This window comes from Macaca fascicularis, chromosome 1 (genome assembly GCF_037993035.2).
Source record: "Macaca fascicularis isolate 582-1 chromosome 1, T2T-MFA8v1.1".
NCBI classification, from domain to species: Eukaryota; Metazoa; Chordata; class Mammalia; order Primates; family Cercopithecidae; genus Macaca; species Macaca fascicularis.
This window is the reverse complement of record NC_088375.1, coordinates 17968606-17981645: the sequence shown is the minus strand read 5'-3', so window position 1 is coordinate 17981645 and position 13040 is coordinate 17968606. Positions and strand designations below refer to the sequence as shown.

Sequence of the window (13040 nt, the reverse complement as noted above, 5' to 3'; positions counted from 1 at the left end):
AGAACAAAACAAAAACCTCTTTGGGACTTCTGCTGATAGCAGTGGTGATGTGGTTTGGATGTGTGTTTCCTCCAAATCCCTTGCTGAAGTGTAATCCCAGGGTTGAAGGTAAGGACAGGTGTTGAGGCCGTGGGGGTGAGTCTCTCAGGCTTGGTGCTGTCCTTGTGATAGGGAGTGAGTTCTTGCTCTGAGATCTGCTTGTTTAGAACAGCATGATGCCTCTTCTCCCCTCCCTTGCTCCTGCTCTTGCCTTGTGACTGCCTGCTGTCTCTTTGCCTTGCACCGTGGTTGGAAGCTTCCTGAGGTCATCACCAGAAGCAGGTGCTGGAGTCATGCTTGTGTAACCTACAGACCCTTGAGTCAGTTAAACCTCTTTTCTTTATACATTACCTGGTCTCAGGTATTTCTTTTTATTATTATTATTGTCATTTAGTTTTAATTTCATAATCATAAACTGAACTTTGCAATCCAGCTAGGCATGGAAGGGAACCCATGGAATCCAAAGGGAACTGCAGTGAGAACACAAAGATGATAGAATACTGTGAGCAAATGGGGTGCAGGGTGCTCCCCTGAGCTACAGAAGGAATGATCTGATGGTTAAGATAAAACACAAGTCAAACTTATTAGTGTTGTCCACGGTCAGCAATAGTGACCTCCTTGCTGGTCTTGCCATTCCTGGACCCAAAGCACTCCATGGCCTCCACAATATTCAGTTTCTTCTCTCACCTTGCCAGAGACCACATGCTTGCCATCTAGCCACTCAGTCTTGGCAGTGCAGACGAAAAACTGGGAATCATTTGTGTTGGGTCCAGCATCTGCTGTGGACAAGATGCCAGGACCTGTAGGCTTCAGGGTGAAGTTCTCGTCATGAAATTTCTCTCCACAGACGGACTTGCCACCAGTGTCATTATGGCATGTGAAGTCACCACCCTGCCACATAAGCCCTGGAATACTTCTGTGAAAGCAGGAATCCTTAAAACTGTATCTTTTCTCTCAATCGCTCAGAGCTCAAAAGGTTTCTGCTATCTTTGGAAACTTCTCTGCAAACAGATCAAAGGAGATGCAGTCCAAGGGCTCACCATCATAGTGATGTCGAAGAACACTGTGGGGTTGACCATGGCTGGTATTATGGGGCTCCTGGCCGCAGCAGCATCTGCAAAGCCAAGTATTTCTTTATAGCAGCACAAGAATGGTCCACTACAAGTAGCATGAAGTTTTTCAGCAAACCTCCAACAAAAACTTTTTAAATAAAAACTGTAAAAACTTTTTTTAAACCACCTGAAGGCACTGGAGAATGACCCAAACGGATAGAAACTGCAGGATAATTTACTCTTGAGAGATGATTATAGGACTAAGAATTGCAAGTTTATGCTATATTTTCCCTGCAAATGTTTTCCATCCCCAACCCCAAATCCTGCTGCAGAAAATCACAGCCTTTCTAGTTAAAGGTGTCAGAAAAACAGAGGGTAGGGTTGGCAAAACAGGAGGAGATTTAGGAGTGAAATCCTGAAATCAGGAGAGTTCCAGAAGAAGTGAGCCCCAAAATATGAGTATAAATTCTGCCCAAACCTTTGGCTGACTGCTAAACGATGCATACGTAAGAGAGAGCCCAAGAGACTCAAAGAACTAGCAGGCAGATGTGAGGGAGAAAAGTGTTCTTGAACGCCTACATCAGGTGAGATATGCAAATGTGTCACTCTTTTAACTGCGCATTCCCAGCCGATGCACAGCTCAGGAGGCTGAAGCCTTAATGGCCTGCAGTGCCAGAAAACAGAGCTGGGGCTGGAGGTCAGCTGGAAGCAAGGAAACCTCAGAGAGAATAAGTCCCAATATTTCAGTGTAAACTCCTCTCAAACTTTTGACTCACTGTTTAACTGCACAGATGGAACACATGTTCAGAGACAAGGCTATAAATGCAGCAGCTGGAAGAGAAAAGAAAACTGGGCAGAGATGTCAGCTGCTGCACTCTACAAGGGAGACAGTGTTTACAATCAGAATTCAGGCAAGCAAGTTAATAGCTTAATAGAAAAAAGTTCAATAATCTTCAGAAGAATATAACACATTACAGAGTCATTGCAACATGTCACCTACAATATCAAGTTTTGAACTAAAAAATTGCCAGACATGCAAAGAAACAAGAAAGGGTGGTCCATATTCGGGATACATGGAAGTTTATGGAACCTTTACTGAAAGTGAACTCAGATGTTAGGTTTAGCTGATAACGATTTTAAAGCAGCTATTATAATCATGCTCAGAGAATTAAAAGAAGCATGGTGTTGATGAGCAAACAAATAGCAAATCTCAATAGAGAAATTAAAATTATAAAAAAGAAACAAAAACAAAAAAAAAAACCTCCAGAGCTGAGAAGTACAACTGAAAGAAAAAAGAAATTTACTAGATAGGCTCAACAGCAGATGGGAGATGGCAGAATAAAGAATCAGTAAACTTGGAAGAAGATAAGCAGAAATTATCCAACCTGAAGAACAAAAAGAAAAACAAGTGAAGAAAAACAAGCGGACCCTCAGAGGCTTATAGAACAATATCAAGCAATCCAACATAAGGCTTAACTGAAGGAGGAGGAGGAGAAGGAGAAGGAGGAGAAGGAGGAGGAGGAGGAGGAGGAGGAGGAGGAGGAGGAGGAGGAGGAGGAGAGAGACAGAAAGAGAGAGAGAGAGAATAGTCTTCATATTTCTTTATTTATCAAAAAAAAAAAAAAGACAGAAAACTCCCGATATCTGGTAAATGTGAGCATATCTGGTAAAGCCCCAGAAACCCTACATTGGAGACATTCAAAGAAAATCACACCCTGGTACAGAACATTCACTCACACCGCAGAATGCCAATGATAAAGAGAAAATCTTGAAAACTGTGAGAAAAATAAGATATTACATACAAGATAATTAACTTATAATTTCAGCTCTGACAAGAGAAGGGCTTGGAAGTCATTACTCCCATCCTTAGAACAAGAAAAAGCTAAACAAACCATCAGTTCATGACCTTTCTTGGACACATCAGAGAACTAAGTTTGCAGAGCAAACTGCCACCCCCAAATCTGGAGAGACAGGCAAGCCCAGAGAGTCACAAGGACACCTGCTCACCCGGAGCAGAAGCCGATGAAGGCATCAACTCTTAGGAACGTGTCCATGATGATTTTGACAAACTGCTGCAGTGAACTAGCATGAAAGTAATAAACTCCCGAGGCCTGCAGTTTTGAGGTGGGGACCTATGTTTTCATGGGTTTCACCTCCAGAAACCCCACCAGGTTCTCATGGTGAAGAGCCAGGAAAGATCCCTTCATGTCTCTGGCAGGAGTAGAAGAAGAAGCCAGGCATGGTGGCTCATGCCTGTAATCCCAGCACTTTGGGAGGCCAAGGTGGGTGAATTACCTGAGGTCACGAGTTCGAGGAGTAGAAGAAGAACGAACATTGTGAGATGTGCCCAGAAGGTTTTTCACAATGAAAAACACTCTATAATAAAGGTGGTTGCTCTCGAGTTTGTAATATCCATTTTTAACTAATCTAAATTCACCTTCAAATAGCACTATACTGCTTTTGTGTATTACATGTACCATATAGTGGGATTACCTTATAATTGAGATGATTTTTCTTATTTGTATATAAATAAATCTCAATTCCCAGATGGAGAAAATTATTTTCTGGGAAAATAAAAATTTACAAAACTGACTTTAGGAGAGACAAAAATCTAAATGGATCAATTACTATAGAAGAAATAGAGGAATTTGTCCGAGAGTTGCTTCCTAACTATCACTGAACTTTTACTCTAGCCCCCAAAAGAATCAGGCTCCAAGTTTTCACAGGGGAATTGCACCAAACTTCTCAGGAACAGATGGCTACAATGCACTTTCAAATGTTCCAGTGCATAGAAAAGGAAAAAAATCTTTTAAACTCTTTATACAAAGTTAGAAAATCAGTCCTAACAATGGTAGCCCCAAAATGAAAACTACAGACCAAATTTACTTATAAATAATTGATGCAATAAATAAAACATTAACAAATAAAACATTAACAAACAGAATCTAGCAAAAGTCAAAAGGGTAATCTTTTAACCAAGGGGATTTTATTTTGAGAATACAAGAAGAGGTCAATAAAGAAATTCACTATTAAAGCAATTCCCAAGAAAGAAAAATAGTATGATTATCTTCAAAAACAATTCATTTGATAAGCATCCATTCTTGATAACTATTCTGAATAGATGAATAATAACAAGGCAATTCCTTAGAGTGATTAAAAACTGTATCTACCTCACCCAGTTTACCACAATGTTTATGAAATCCCCTCCCAAAGAAAGTACCATTTAAGTCAAGAATAAGACAAAAATGTCCATTACCATCATTTCGATTTAAAGATGTTTGGAGGCACTAAACAAGGCCGAGAGACTAGCAGGGGAAAAAAGAGGCATAAAAATGAGAAAGTAGAAGGCAAAATCATCATCATTATTTGCAAATTTTATTGTATATCTAGGAAACCTCAAAAAATCATCTAAAAATTAGTTCAACCACATAAGTGAGTAAGGTCAGTACCAAACTGCAAAAATAAATCAGCAGGCCTGGTGGCACACAACTATAGTCCCTCCTTCTGGGGAAGCTGGGGCAGGAGGGTTGCTCGAGCCCAGGAGTACCAGGCCAGCCTGGACAACATATCAAGACCCCATCTACTTAAATTAAATAAATTTAACTTAAATAAATCAACAGTTTTCAAATGTACAAACAATATCCACTTAGAATATACAATGGAAGGGAAGACCACATTTACAGTAGCAAGAAAAGATGAGCTTACTAGAAACGAGCTTCATAGGAAATGTACAAGCATTATAGAAAACATAAAAATACCATTGAGGGCCCCTCAAAGAAGACTTGAACCTAGGGAAAGGTAAGATTGGTTCTTGAAGAGGAAATCAACCTCATAAAAATGTCAATTATCCTAAGTTAATTTACATATTTACTGTGATCTGAGTAAAAACACCAACATGAGTTTTTTTCTTGAACTAGATAAGGCCGAGTGTCGTCATATGGAAAAACAAACAGGTGTGAAAAGCCAGCTGAAGTCTGAAAAAGAAAAATGAGGATAGGAGAATCAGTCCCATAAATATCAAACATATTTAAAAACTATGGATTTAGGACAGTGTGGCAATGGGACATGAGTAAACCCATCTTGATGACCATGTGAATATGCTTCTCTTCTGTTCTTCCCCACTTGAGACAATAAAGCACCGCCATCCACCCAATTACGGTATCTTTTACACATCCCTTTTCTTCGAAAATAAAGCATCTCCATCCACCCAATTGTTCATTTCAGAAACATATGGCATCTTTGACACACCCTTTTCTCCACCATTTATTATACATTTCATTACTAAATTGTGCAAATTCTACCTGCAAAATACCTCTAAATATCGCCCGTATCTTTCCAAATCACTTGCAACCATCGTAGTCTGGTCAGTATCCCTGCTCACGTCTGTAGAAGCCTCTCGTCTTCCCCTCCTTCCACTTCCTAGCCATTCTCTACACGGTCAGAGATGGTTTTGAAAGATAGATTTGATCACATCACTGTCCTACTTCCAAACCTTCCCTTGCACTTAAGACAAAGTCTAAAAGAGCTGGGAGAGCCCTAAAGCCTTTGACTTTCTTTCTTTTTTTTTTTTTTTTTTTTTTAAGCCTTTGACTTTCTTTCCTTCCACCAAAGCCTCCTCGCTGGCATAGCCCCCCTTGCTCCTGTGCTGTGGCAAGGCTCTTTTCCCTCCTTCAGTTTATTGAGCCCTTCCCCCTCCAGGCCTTCACAACGGGATTCCTTCACTGGGAACGTTCTTCACATGGCTAACACTTGATCCTTCCTTCCTTCTTTCCTTCCTTCCTTCCTTCCTTCCTTCTTTCCTTCCTTCCTTCCTTCCTTTCCTCCTTCCTTGCTTCCTTCCTTCCTTGCTTCCTTCCTTCCTTGCTTCCTTCCTTCCTTCTCTCCCTCCCTCCCTCCCTCCCTCCCTCCCTCCCTCCCTCTTTCCTTCCTTCCTTCCTTTCTTTTATCTGAGATGGACTCTCACTCTGTCTCCCAGGCTGGAGTGCAGTGGTGCGATCTCAGCCAGCTCACTGCAAACTCCTCCTCTCAGGTTCAAGCGATTCTCCTGTCTCAGCCTCCCGAGTAGCTGGGATTACAGGTATGCACCACCACAACTGGCTAATTTTTATATTTTTAGTAGAGATGGGGTTTTGCCATGTTGGCCAGGCTGGTCTCGAACTCCTGACTCCAGGTGATCCACCCGCCTCAGCCTCCCAAAGTGCTGAGATTACAGGCTTGAGCCACCACACCAGGCCCATTGTTTTCTTTTTAAACAAACTTTTAGTTTTGAGGTGATGCTAGATTCACCTGCGGTCGCAAGAAGAAACATGGAGAGTTCTCTTGCACCCTTTTCCCAGCTCCTCCCAGTGATAACACCTTGCGTAGCTACAACACAGTGTGACAACCGCAAATTGGTATGTATGCAATTCATGACATTCAGGTTCCAACAACTTTACATATGCTGGGTATGTGGGTGTGTGTGGATTTAGTTTTATGTAATTTTATCATACAAATAGATTCATGTGACCACCATCATGGTGAAGCTACAAGGCAGGAATCCAGCACCAGCATCCCTCAGTCTACCCTATTACAGCCACCAGCACCTCCCCACTCCCTCCCTCAGCATTTTAAAAATGAATCTTAAACATCATTTACTCAAAAAGAAAAAAATCTTCCTTGATCATCTAAGCTACATTTTCCTGTCACCGTAATGCCCCCAATTTCTTCTTTATGTCTTCTTACCACAATTTTGAGTTAGGAGTAATGGGTTTAATGCCCTTGAAATGTCTCTCGATTTAGGCTTTCTCATTGGTAAGCAGTTTTTCTATCCTTGCTGCCCTCGACTTTGTGTCCAATGAAAGGGAGAGGGCAGGCACTACTTGAAAACAAGGAGGGGACAGGGATGGTGGCTCACATCTGTAATCCCAGCACTTTGGAAAGCCAGAGTGGGAGGATCACTTGAGCCCAGAAGTTCAAGACCAGCCTGGGCAAACACAGGCAGATCTCATCTCTACAAGAAATTTAAAATATTAGCCAATCATGGTGGTACGTGTCTGTGGTCCCCACTACTTGGGAGGCTGAGGTAGGAGGATTGCCTGAGCCTGGGAGGTTGGGGCTGCAGAGAGCCATGATAATGCCACTGCACTCCAGCCTGGGCAACAGAGCAAGACCCATTCTCAAAATTAGTTAAGTAATTAAAAATAAACAAATAAATAAAAGGAGGAGACTATAACGTAGAAGTGTCTTGACCCGATAGAAAGGAAAAGGTGAAAAATCAGTGTTTACACTTCAGTGTCTGTGGGAGGAAGAGGAGGACAGAGGAGAGAGGAGCTTGCAGAGATGCCTGTGTTGGGGCCTCCTGTTCTGGGCTGAGTCAAAGAGTGGAGAAGAAGGTGACACAGAAGGAAGTAGACAGCACACAGAAGCTTGTCCTGTTTCTAACCTGGGATTCTGAATAGGGACCTCTTTGCTGAACTTGGGGCAACTGAGGAGTCCGACAAAGTGAGCCTCCATGAGGCCTCCTGCATCATTCAGGGCCCTCTGTGCCATAAAACAGGCTCACAAGTCCCCATTGTCTCCTGTGACAGGTAGATGGCAGTTTCTGAGACAGTACAGGGAGCTGGCCAGAAAAAAAGGTCCATATGGAGACTGAGGTGAATGACATTGGGGCCTAGGGCTAAAGCCAGCCCCATCAAGCCAGTGACCGAAGCGAAGTTCTGCAGCCAGAGCAGGCCCTCAGGTTCCGCCAAACTGACGGGAGGAACACCAGGCCAAGAGATGCACGTTCTGTGTCGCCCCATCTCAGACGTCGGCTCCTGATAGCCACACCACTACTAACCTCGCTAATCCTGCTAACCTCACTAATCCCACCCAAACCAGTGCACTCGGGGACTGGGGCCCGTTCAGTTCCTTCTTTCCACACACATAGTCACACAAGTCTCCTGCACACCCACAGATTTTGGAAATAAACAGATAGAAGATGAGGAAACCTGAAAAATGGATTTGTCCAAAAGCAACTGAATTTGAAGGGCTGGATTAGACTGCATTTAACAGATCGAAATGAGTTTTAAAATTTCCTCTAGGAAAGCCAGCAGGTGGCTTTGGGGAAGATTAGATGAGGTTTGGAAAACATGGGGACTCTTTTTCTTTCCATAGCTGAGTACAGTGTGGGTAAATTTGCAAACCTGTGACATGTATATTTATTGATAGGATTATTTATTTAAAATCTACTTATTCCATTGGACTATAAGCTCCACAGGGGGAAAATATTTTGTTGTTGTTGTTATTGCAATATCTGCCGTGCTCAGCACATGGTAGGCACTCAAATATTATTTATTACAAAAAGTAATAAATACCTATAGATTCAGTGCTGCACTTCATTAATGATTCACCCAAGATAAAAGGTGTCATTGGCTTAACTTTCAATAAAAAGCTGGTCAAGGCCAGGACTTGTTATTATGTTACACATAAAACATAAATGGCTCAATGGCTTTCCCCCAGAGTCCAGGGCACTGCCACTAACTCATTGTATACTCTGAATAAGGAACTGAACCTCTTTGGTGGGGAAGGGAGGTGGGAGTCTCTATAGTTTTCTCTCCATAGGAAGAAAGAAGTGTCAACTCCCAGCTTCACTGGCAAATGAAGAGTAACTAATAAACACAATTGTGGAACTTGCAGACTATGAAGACATGCCTGCCAAACAAACTGCTCCAGAACTAACACGCTGTCTGCTCACATAAGTTATACTATTTAAAGACATCCTCCTGGCCAGGGGCGGTGGCTCACACCTCTAATCCCAGCACTTTGGGAGGCCGAGGCGGGCGGATCACAAGGTCAGGAGATCGAGACCATCCTGGATAACACGGTGAAACCCCATCTCCACTAAAAATACAAAAAATTAGCCGGGCGTGGTGGTGGGCGCCTGTAGTCCCAGCTACTTGGGAGGCTGAGGCAGGAGAATGGTGTGAACCCAGGAGGCAGAGCTTGCAGTCAGCCAAGATGGCACCACTGCACTCCAGCCTGGGCAACAGAGCAAGACTCTGTCTCAAAAAAAAAAAAAAAAAAAAAAAAAAAGACATCCTCCTAAGGCTCTGCTGGGGAAACCTGAGCCCAATCTTCAGCTGAGTTCAATAAGTCATGTGTGCAACGGGAGAGGCAGTTCATAGCTTGCAAAAAGTTGCCACACAAAAAGTGCATCTCTGTAAGAAGTCAGCTGTGAGGGTGAGTTCCCTCCTCAGGAGAAATGATGTGGACCACAAACTAGCAACCCCTTCAAGCAGCTTGAAACGGAACATCACAAACCACCCTGAGGCCGTGAGAACAAATAGACCCTGTTGTGACCTTAGTGTTGGTAGTTTTTGTAGTTTTGTACCATGAATGACACAGACGTTATTTACTACAAGTGCTGAGGTGCCAATCCAAGTTATTTCTGGCCTTAACCTCTTGCTTTGTTCCCATGAGTATGTGGCTGTATTACACAGCTGAGGACTTTCTATTGATGAGAATAAGTGCTTCTTTTTCCTTTTTTTTATTTCAAGTTTTGGCAATAGGTGTTTATATCACAGGCTACTTCTCAGAGATCAATTATATCCCTAGTTGTGTTTTCGGTCCTGGAATAGAGTGAGGTTGGATTTTAATTAAATAATTAATCGATATGTTTTTAACATGCTCATATGCCAGGGACTGTGTCCATTCATGAGCAAAATGAAGAAGCCCAGATCTCCTCTAGCTAGTCACACCTCTTGGTTGCAGGTAATGGAAACTCACTCAAATTAGCTTAAACAAAAAGAAAGGAATGGAGTGAAAGGATGCAGGAATATCCATGTACAAGAAATTGGACTTCCCATGGGACTGGAACCAGGACCTGGAAAGCCAGGGAAAGTTCATCTGTTTCTTTTTGGAAGTTTTTGTTTCCTTCTCTCTGCTTCTCTCTGAGCATCTATTTGATTTTTCTCTCCATAGTCTCACTTTCTTTGTTTTTAGAAGAATATGTCTTTTTCAGTCTTCTACATATTCTCTAGCTTCTAGTACTGCCAATCACTAGAAATCTCTTTGTTCCAATTGCAAATTCTCAGGAAAGAAAATTCCACTTGGCTCAGCCTAGCAGTCAATAAATTGGCTCTCCTAGGGTCAGGGGTGCACCCCTGGTCCATGTGGAATAGGCTGTCTTGTCCATTGCAATTTGGTCAAGGAAACAAGCCATTCCATGTATGCAAGGATGAAGGTTTTATCACGTGGAATAGGAGAGCCACACAACCATTGTAAAGAGTGAAGGCAGGATACCATGGAATACTATGCAGCCATAAAAAAGGATGAGTTCATGTCCTTTGTAGGGACGTGGATGAAGCTGGAAACCATCAATCTCAGCAAATTATCACAAGGACAGAAAACCAAACACCAGATGTTCTCACTCATTGGTGGGAATTGAACAATGAGAACACTTGGACACAGGAAGGGGACCGTCATACACCGGGGCCTGTCATGGGGTAGGGGGAGGGGGGAGGGATAGCATTAGGATATATACCTAATGTAAATGACGAGTTAATGGGCAGCACACCAACATGGCACATGTATACACATGTAACAAACCTGCACATTGTGCACATGTACCCTAGAACTTAAAATACTAAAACAAACAAAAAAAAAGGTACCGCTTTAGGAAAAAAAAAAAAAGAGTGAAGGCAGGATAATCAGGCAAACAATTGCCAATCATCCCAGCCTGCACAGCCAAGCGGGTGACTTTCAAGAACTCACCCTAAAACTTATGAATCTCAAGAACTTCAGTGTTACTCTCCCAACTTATCTCAGCTTGCAACAGGGTGATTCTCAGGACGTTCACCAAGGCGCTGCTGCAACGATCAAGAACTGTCTGGCAGCTCCCCTCTGTATTATCCTACAGCACAGATGAGTGATTCTCAGAAGTGGTCATCAGCTCTCTCAGCTGCCGGTACCCTCAGACTGGGTGGTCTACAGGAACATCCCCAGAAACTGCTGCAACCTTCACATCTACCTGTAAACGCTTCCAGACAATAATCCCTTCTCCTTGTCTGTCTGCTAAGTCTCATGAGTACCTCTTTTTTTTTCTTTTTTTCTTTTTTTTTTTTTTTTTGAGACAGGGTCTCACTTTGTCACCCACGCTGGAGTGCAGTGGCCTGGTCTTGGCTCACTGTAGCCTTGACCTTCCAGGTTTAAACAATCCTCCCACCTCAGCCCCCCAAGTAGCTGGCACTACAAGCACATGCCAGTACACCCGGCTAATTTTTTAATTTTTTGTAGAGATGGGGTTTTGCCATGTTGGCCAGGCTGGTCTTGAACTCCTGAGCTCAAGCAATCCACCTGCCTCAGCCTCCCAAAGTGCTGGGATTACAGGTATGAGCCACTGCACCTGGCCACTCATGAGTACCTCTTAATGGAAAATTCCAGAATCCTGTGCAGAGGGGCATTCTGGCAAATATTGTTCTGGGTTTCTCTTGTATGATGTAGAGGAGATGACAGACAAGCACACTGGTGGGAAGAACTGAAAACAAACAATTGGGATAACCTGGAGCCCCAGAAACGCAGGACCACAGTGCAAACCTGGCTACAGAGCCCCCAGAAGTGAGCATTGACATATATGTGCGTGCACATGTGTGTGTGTATAGGGAGTACAGACAGGTGTGGAAAGACAGGTCTCAAGGAGAAACTGGGGCATGGTCTGGGCATTATTTACAACTGGAAAAGGGCAGATTTCTCAGACTTCCTAATCCTTTCCTATGCAATCTGAGCCACCCAAGTGAGCTGGTCTGCAACCAACATTGGTTGCTCTGTCCTCCTGAGCTTTCCTCTTCCTCCTTCTGGCAATAATGTGAGGAATTTTCTCAGTTGGGGAAGCCTTGATTACCCCTTCCAAAGTCATGTGAGCCAGGACTGTCTGTCCAACCCCCAGCCCCAGCCTGGGGGCTCAGTGACTGATAAGGCAATGGACCTACATCCAAGTGCAGCAGACCAAACTTCTCCCTGAGAGGGACTATGGAGGATTGCAAAATTCGTCGAATGTGAGGCCTGAATTCATGCTCTTCTCACAAAGAGAGCCTTCCCAAGATACGGAGAGAAATGCAGAGCGCTGATGACCTCTTTGGTGTCCCGCAATTCAACTATATCTGAGGCCATTAATTCTGGGCTTTTTAATTACATGAGTTAATAAGTTCTCCATTTTGCTTAAGTCAGTTTGAGTTGAATGCCTGAACATTCCAACTACTGCATAAACAGAGTTAAATCTGCTCCAAATTTTTCCTCTGCTCGTGTGTTCTCTAGGCCTGTTCCCCTACCCCATCTCTCTCTCTCTCTCTCTCTGTCTCCTGTTTTTTGTTTTGTTTTGTTTTGTTTTGTTTTTGTTTTTTTTGAGATGGAGTCTTGCTCTGTCATCCAGGCTGGAGTACAATGGCATGATCTTGGCCCACTGACTGGAACCTCTGACTCCTGGGTTCAAGTGATTCTCCTGCCTCAGCCTCCCAAGAAGCTGGGATTACAGGTATGTGCAACCACACCTAGCTAATTTTTGTATTTTTTTGGTAGAGATGAGATTTCACCATGTTGGCCAGGCTGGTCTCAAACTCCTGACCTCAGGTGATCTGCCTGCCTCAACCTCCCAAAGTGCTGGGATTACAGGCATGAGCCACCGTGCCTGGCCCCCATCTCTATCTGTTGAAATCTCACTCACCCTTATGACCAAGCCAAGCTTCACCTTTCCAGGAGACAGGTGGCTGTGTGTACCTTATTTCCTCTGCACCCTCTGTCCTGCATGAGTGGCCCCACACATTTCCATACACAATGTGAACAGTGGAACATGCCAGAAGGCGAGATCTCACACATCTTTATGTTTCCTGATGGCCTAACTGGATTATTGCATATAGTAGCTCCTAGCTAAACATTATTGAATTAGAAAATGCTGAAACCAACAACAACGAAAAGTGAGACAACCCAATTCCAACT

At 43.3% G+C, this 13040-nt stretch overlaps 1 pseudogene; it reads right to left on the bottom strand.

Moving 5' to 3' along the window:
• Positions 1-623: 623 nt before the first annotated feature.
• On the bottom strand, positions 624-12218 carry LOC141409634 (peptidyl-prolyl cis-trans isomerase A-like; annotated as a pseudogene).
• Positions 12219-13040: the final 822 nt, after the last annotated feature.